This window comes from Anomaloglossus baeobatrachus, chromosome 7 (assembly GCF_048569485.1).
Source record: "Anomaloglossus baeobatrachus isolate aAnoBae1 chromosome 7, aAnoBae1.hap1, whole genome shotgun sequence".
NCBI classification, from domain to species: domain Eukaryota; kingdom Metazoa; phylum Chordata; class Amphibia; order Anura; family Aromobatidae; genus Anomaloglossus; species Anomaloglossus baeobatrachus.
The window spans coordinates 90,369,967-90,378,251 of NC_134359.1; positions in this window are offsets into that span (position 1 = coordinate 90,369,967).

Sequence of the window (8,285 nt, forward strand, 5' to 3'; positions counted from 1 at the left end):
GATACTAAAATACGTTAAAAAACACACATAAAGGTAATAATGCTTATAACAACTTTTTGTATGTTTTTGTTTTGTTTTCACAAAAAAATACGCATGAAGGTAACAAAAGAATTGGAAGATGAACATTTTAAATTTGTATATATAATATATGATCAATGAGGATTATAAAAGAAAAAAAAATCATATTTTCAACCACTTTTGGCTAACATAGAGATCTGAAATTATATCTTTGTAAATGTGCTAACTTGAAGGAAAATCTATGAATTTGCCTCAATGTTATTTGCTGTTTAAAGTAAATCTTTAAAATGATGAACTATGAGCAGTGGTAATGTACCCTATTAATACAGATTCCTTTAAAAGGAAGTAAGGGGACTTCACTTCAATTAAAAAATGATCCACATAAGATTGCCAAAAAAACACTATCCCCATAAGAGAATCTTATAAGCAAAATAAGCAAAAACGCCACGAAAATCGCACTGTGCGCACATAGCCTTACAGGTCACAATCATGATAGGTTTATGTGTTTTCTCTATTACTGTGGCTGCACACTATACCTACGTGTTCTGAATGAATCCCACATGTGAAAACTGGCCTGATTTAGTCCCTTAGATTCTCTTCTAGGGATAGTGTTTTTTGGCAATCTTTTACTGTGGATCATTTTTTAATTGAAGTGAGGTCTCCTAACTTCCTTTTGAAGGAATCTGTATTAAAAGCTAAGTTTCATATGGTACCATTCTTGCTATTATTTGGTAATGTACCCTACCTAAATGGGGCAATACTAATATTGATGATGGAGCACTAACATTGGGTGACAGCGCCCTTGCATAATAACTCTAGTGAAAAGGTGCTGAGAGTTTGTTTTTTTTGAAGTCATGTGACTGTCCCTGCCTTCATTTTAGCGACCTATAATATTTAAACAAATCTATGTCTTTGCCAGGAATTTGACACACTACATTATAAAGATTATACGTCTTTCCAAAATATGAGATTTGTTATCTAGACATGGTTCAAATCTGAACTTCTTTTTTTATGGCACCCATACTAATTTAATTGGTGATAAATGATGGGATTGTAATAAGGGACAATTATCATCTAGAACCAAAGTTCATCTTTTTATGGTTTTTCTTGAGAAGCAATTCATGTTTTAATAAAAGCTGCAATAGGGGTCAATTGCTATAGGAAACTCCTCCACGCTTTATTCTCAACTGTTTTCATATGTCCACAAATCTTTAGAACATTGTACCATTTCTCTTGTACTCAAATGTAAACTATTCTTGACAACCTGGAGATAAGCCAGAGACCCACCGCTCAGGGATTTGGGGTGTTCTATCTTGAATACTCAGTCTTTTGATTAGTTTTTGCAGAGGAAACTGAGTAGAAACTCCACGTTTTTGAGGAGTTTTGAAGAGTTTCTTCTTCAAAAAGTCAGCAAAAAGACTGTGCACAAATCCATATACTCTCTCTGAGTAAGTTCTGATCTTGTTTTTGGCATACTAATAATGCTAATCAAAAATTCAGAAGTTATTTCACTTTGAACAATATCCCAATGAATGAAAGGCAGCATTACACTATTTTAACTTAAGATTCTTAAATAACTTACCACTTGTGTTCCAGATCATGGAATTAGACCCTTGAGAACCATTTCTTACAAATTCATCAACATAAGATTTAGGGTCAATCCCTGAGGCCAGTATGTCCCGTAATAAAGCAATGTAGGCAATAGCCAGTCGTAAGGTGTCAATTTTTGATAGGCGTTTCTCATAAGGGAATGTTGGCACCTTCCCACGCAACTCTTCAAAGGCAGAATTAATACTCAGCATTCGCCTCCTTTCTCTAATGTTTGCGGCGTGCCTGTGCACCTTTACCGATGGACCCAGGTAGCTTTGTTCTTCACAGGAATCCGTCCTTTCAAAATCAAGATCAGATATAAGGATCTGCAAGTCTGGTGTGAACTGAGGGATGGAAAGCCATGGAGATACATTTGGCGTGGAGACCTCAAAGTCCGAGTTGCAGTTGTTTATTTCGGAGAGGTAATTACTGTTTAACTGACTCCACAACTGTTCTTCACTTGACGACTCTTGGAACCACCCAGAATCCTCCATTGTACCAGGCGGTGATGTGTTCACAAGCAGGATACAATATTAAATGGAGAAGACCAGTCTGGGAGAATTTCCTAGCAGTTGCCTTTAAATACTCCTCATCCACTCACCGACTCTCAATGTTATTGTTGTTCTTCCTAAGCTAATTAGAAGATGAAACTTCTATTCAGGGGCTGTCAATGAATCTTATTGCTTTTCTATAGCCTTTCTCTTTGATAGTAAAGATTGGGGTGTTTAGGATATGGGAAGGGGGTGTAAAAGATAACCTGAAGTGCTCTGTATTGCAGAGGGGATTGGATTTTTAGAGTAGCTTGTCAGGAACATATGAGCCTCTTATGTTTCTCAGTAATTGGGATCACAACCTCTGCACATGGGAATTGGCCCGAGTTCTGCAAACAACTTCACTTGAATTAACTTCAATGATGTTTAAGTACAAACCACATGGAGCATATTAGTGTTAAAAAGTAGCATTAGCATGAAGTGTTTCCTCATTGTGTCTCTTCCTACAGAGGTGTCATCCTGCAAAGATGTCTTCTCTCTGAGACTAGAACTGATTTTATAGTCGATGCAAAAAAGGGGGGCATTTAGCAATCGGAAGGATTGTTCATGTAAGCACAGTATGTAGGACAACAATGGCACATTCGTAGGGACACATTACCAATTATTGGTCCATTTAATCAGGGAGACAGTCACCCGCCAAACAAGCAAAATGATCCTTCATCAGGTGCGATTTATATTTATGCATGAAGATAATCGGTAGTGCATTGTTCTGTGTAAACTGGTGATAAGCTGCTAGATAAAATGATTCTGGAGATACAGTGCAACCTCTGGTTATGTGCGAGACCCGATGTGCGAGAATTTCGCTATACGAGCAAAGCTTGATGCAAATTTGTAACTAGGTTTGTGAGCAATGCTTTGTTGAACGAGCAAATACTCATGTCCAACACTTCCAGTTCCGTACTTTCACCGCGCTCCGACCTGCTCTGGCTGCCTCTTGTTGACCGCAGGCATGTGGATCCAGTAACAATCACAGCCCGTGCAGGGGCAGCTGCCTTCTTTGCTTCATGTTGGCTGGCGCTGAGGTGTCTCTGCACACCTCCCACAGGCAGCATGCTGCCAATCAGAGGCAGGTGGCTCATGCCTATGACATCAGCGCGCTGACCAATCAGAGGCTAGCGGCTCATGTGTATGATGTTATCTGCGCTCAAGCACTGACCGCGGCAGCCCCTGCATCAGCGCGATCATTACTGGGTCCACATGCCTGCAGACTGCAAGAACCAGGGAAGAGGCCGGCGAGGGAACAGAGGATAGGTGACAATAGTGTGTGTGTGTGTGTGTGTGTGTGTGTGTGTTGGCACAATAGGGGACCAGGATGGGACATTACAACAAGTTGTGGAACAAATTGTCTGAGTTCCAATGATTTCTCTACGAGTAACTTGGTTTTCGAGCACACTCCCAGAAGGAATTAATCTTGTACCAAGGTTCCACTGCAGAACAATCATATTAGCAGTCATTCTGTCCTCATCACTGGCCTCTGTGCGCAGATATACACTGTGTTCCAAATTATTATGCAAAAAGAGTTTAGGAGTGATAAGGTTAGACATTTTTTGTTTGTCATTTAAACTCATTGATGGTGATGTGTGTCAGGGCTCTTTATATCAATGAAAGCAATTGCAGATACCTGTGCAAATTAGTTTGGAAGGTGTGTCCAAATAAAGGCAAGACTGCTTAAGAAGGCTGTTCCACATTATTAAGCAGCCTACATTTTTTGCCAAAATGGGAAAGAAAAAGGATGTGTCGGCTGCTGAGAAGCAACAAATTGTGGAGTATTTAGGTCAAGGCATGACTACAATCAACATTGCCAAGACACTTCATCGAGATCATCGCACAATCGAGAAGTATGTAGCTGATTCACAGCACACACGTGTGCGTGCTGATAAGGAAAAATTGAGGACTCTTTCCAACAGAATTGCGTCAGGTTAAAAGAGGCTAAAATGCCTTGTCATAGCAGCAGACAAGTTTTTGAAGCTGCTGGTGCCTCCAACGTCCTCCGAACAACAAGATGCAGGGTCCTTCAGAGGCTTGCAGCTGTGCGTAAGCCATCCTGTCGACCACCTCTTTCCACTGCACACAAGCAGAAACTGCTCCAGTGGGCCAAACGCTACATGAAGACTGACTCCAAACTGTTTTGTTCACCGATGAGTGCCGTGCAACACTCGATGGTCCAGATGGATGGAGTGGAGGATGGCTGGTTGATGGACACCCCATGAAAACACGGCTAAGGTGCCAACAAGGAGGAGGTGGAGTAATGTTTTGGGCTGGAATCATGGGGAGATTGTCGGCTCCTTTAGGATCCCTGAAGGGGTAAAGATGAACTCCATAATCCATGTGGAGTTTCTAAAATAGGAAGCTTCTGAGGACGGTGGTATATCATTATCAATACAGGATTCTTCTGTGATGCTATTGATCTGAATAAGAACGGTGCCATAGATCTGCATGTCTGACATCCTTTTCCTGACAACCTCCTGATGAACCACATGATATGTGGGGAAACGCGTCGAGGTGGAGTCTTACTCTAATTTATAAATGATGGTCGGCGGTTCATCCTATTGACAGTGGGACTGGATATCAATTGCCTTGTGACCTACTTGGACTCATCTGGATTGTATTACCTAAATGATCTATATATCCATGCACCATTGTGCCTAAATAATTACTTAGAATCCCAAAGTTAAGTCTGACTTGGTGTGATTTATTATTGTCCTTCTGTGTGAACCTGCATTGTATTTATATGTATTTGAATTGTATCAATTTGTCAGATAATCTGAATGTAAACCCTGTTCTTGATATTCAAGACCAGGGGTGATCCAAAAAATTGGTTTAATCTGAGACAAGTTGATGGTTTTTGTTATATTTCACTAAATGGTGTGGTATCAAATTTTATATTCCATAATAAAATAAAATAAATTTGGGAATAAATTGGTTGTTTTTATGCATATAGTATTCCCTAGACTTAGAATCTCTTCTGATATGAGTTTCTAAAACAGCACTTCCTGTCATGGTTCAGGAGGAAGAACAGTGTATTCCGCAGCAAGTTAATTTTCATGCATGATAATGCACCGTCTCATGCTGCAAATAACACATCTGCATCTCTGGCTGCTATGGGCATAAAAGAGGACAAACTTATGGTGTGGCCACCATCTTCCCCTGACCTCAACTCCATTGAGAACCTCTGGAGCATCATCAAAAGGAGTGTATATGAGGGCGGGAGGCAGTTCACATTTAAGCAACAGCTCTGGGAGGGTATTCTGTCCACATGCAAAACAATTGAAGCACCAACCATCCAAAAACTGACAAATTCAATGGACGAGAGAGTTCAGAAGCTTCTTTCAAACAAGAGGTCCTATGTGCAAATGTAACATCACCCAGAATTAAGTTTTGACTTGAAAACTGTTTGATTTCATTTTGTAATAAGCTGATAATGCTTATAATGTCACAATTGACCATTTTGTTTTTCAAAATAAAAAGATTGAAAACTCTGCTGTGCATAATAATTTGGAACATGCATTTTGAGTGTTTATTATTTTTAAAAATATACTGTTTTCATAGGCAGTTTGATCAAAAACATTTCAATTATACTCGAATAGTAGATGACTGGAAAATAACTGACTGCAATTCATTCAAGTTAATTTTGGAAAATATGAAAAAATATTTTTTGCATAATTGTGAACACAGTGTAAATAATTTGGTTTCTAATTGACTAAAATGGGAACGGTTTATTCTGATTTCATGTCAGATGGTGAGAAAAACATGCAGATGTGTCTTTTTAGATTGTGTAAACGTCTGGTTTCAGCTGTAGATATTGTAAATCTAAACTACTCCGCTTGAAAACGTGACACATTTATCACAATTTTTCAAGTTGATAGGTTTCAGTCTACCATTGCACCACAATTTGGTGCATATTAAGCCATGCCCACTTTCCAGCTAAGCTGTACCATAAAATCTTGACTTACGGTACATAATAAATAGGTCTTAAACTAGATGCAACAACTTGAGCCAAAATTTGGTGCCTTTTCCGCAAGAGTAGATACTTGACACTAACCATAGTAAATCTGGCTGTTTTATTTGGGGGGGGGGAGGGTTCCAAGTATTGCAACTGTCACTCGACATAAATGATGTTGGCACCAGCCTAAATTAGAGTTTAGAAAGTACAGTACATTTCAATATACTATGGTGGAGTTTCGCCTGGACCACGAACTCTGGGTTTAATTATATAAGGCTCGATAACTCTCTGAGCGCAGCGAGAATGCACAGGATGAAAAGCACATTTGCCTCTGGACTTGTTCTACTCCATATTTGTAAAGTGAGGAAAACTTTGAAGGGAATTGTAGAAAATGAACTTCTAGTTAACGACTAGGAAAAATGCATCAGAATATTCTATTTTGGATGTAACATGGGTAAACGTGCTGCCTACAGAACATTAAAATAAATCCAGATCTGGCCATCTAGAAATCTATAAAATATCAATTGAAAAGATTTCCCTTATTACTATTCAATTAACACACAACGTAATAGATGACGTACATACATTAAAATAGGCTCATTCTGCCTACCAGCATGAGATAGCGGATGTCAGGAGCAGATGACGAGATGCCAGCAGCAGTCGGGGCAGCTGCTACCAACAGCTCGGTCACTGATCTCACTATGCAATCTCAAGGGCATTGTGCCAATATGATTGTAAAACCCTTAACATGTTATCCGATAGTGATTGCAGAGAACCGGCCATAATGAATGGCTTTATCAGACACTTTTTGCCCTTATAACAGGGAATTTTTTTTTAATTTTTCACTCTGCCTTTTGAGACCCATAGCTTTGACTTTTTTTTTTTTCCCAGAGGTACCTTTTTTTTATGTATGATGCACATTTTGCTTTTTTGCCATTCACTGGGCAGTATAAATAAATTTTAGCTTTATTCTAGAAGTCAGTAAAACTGGGATTTATAAATTTATAAAGTTTCCCCCCCACTATAAAAATACATATAAAAATCACAGCACACAGAGGGACATGTGCGTGTTTTACACGTCAGTGAAGAACGTCTGTGTTTTTCACTGATGTGTGAAACGGGCCTTAGATAGCTGTTGACAGCCACCCCCCCACCCCCCGTGAATGCTCAACTGTCCAATAATTCTGTCAATAGCTTTTTTCCTCTCCTAACAAGGATTGGGCCACTGACTTCCAACAGCCAAAACCTTATGTCTCCAACATAATCTACCAGGAAGTTGGGCGGCCCCATAAACAGTAGATTGTTGGCCGATCCTGCTGAAATCAGAGAATCAGATTACTTTTATCTAAATATATATATATAATATCTATAGATATCTTCATTTAAAAGTACTTAATTTTCCAGCAATATGTGTCAATTAATGAACATAACTATATCAACTTCAACTACACTTGATTAATTTATTTCTTTAAGTTCTTCCAGAAGACTTGAACCAGCGATTATTTCAGTATATAGAACAAATACCTCTATATGAAGTATCAAAGTAAGATCTGTTATGAAGCCCAGCATTACACCAAGATGGTCGCAACAATGATCTTCAGAAGGCCCCCGGCCACCAAGCCAACACATCCGCACCCTTTTGATTGTGCGCTTCTTTATATCAATCATTTATATGCTTCAGTCATTAATAGGGACCATCTAAGGCTAGGTTCACACACTGCGTTTATTTGACGCTGCGTTTGTGCGTTTTTTGCGGCAAAAACCGCACATAAACGCACCCGCGTCAAAAAACGTGCGCGTTTTGCCGCGTTTTTTGCTGCATTTTTGCTCACTGCGTCTTTATGCGTTTTTTATCAGTGAGCAAAAAAAAAGGTCTGATATTTCCTTCAATATGTTCATTCTCCACTAGTGTATGCAGGAGGGCAGACAGCTGCAGAACTACGAGGCTCAGCATGCTCCATCCAGGATTGTATGCTGGAGGGGAGAGTCAGGGGGAGCAGACCTACAAGGCTCAGCATCCTCCATCCAATAGTGTATGCAGGAGAGCAGACAGCAGCTGTCGAACTACAAGGCTCAGCATCCTCCTTCCAGGACTGTATGCAGGATTTCTTTGCCCCCCCAAACAAAAGAAATGACGTAGGCTACGCCATATTTTTGTATGCTAACCGGGTACAGCAGGCAGG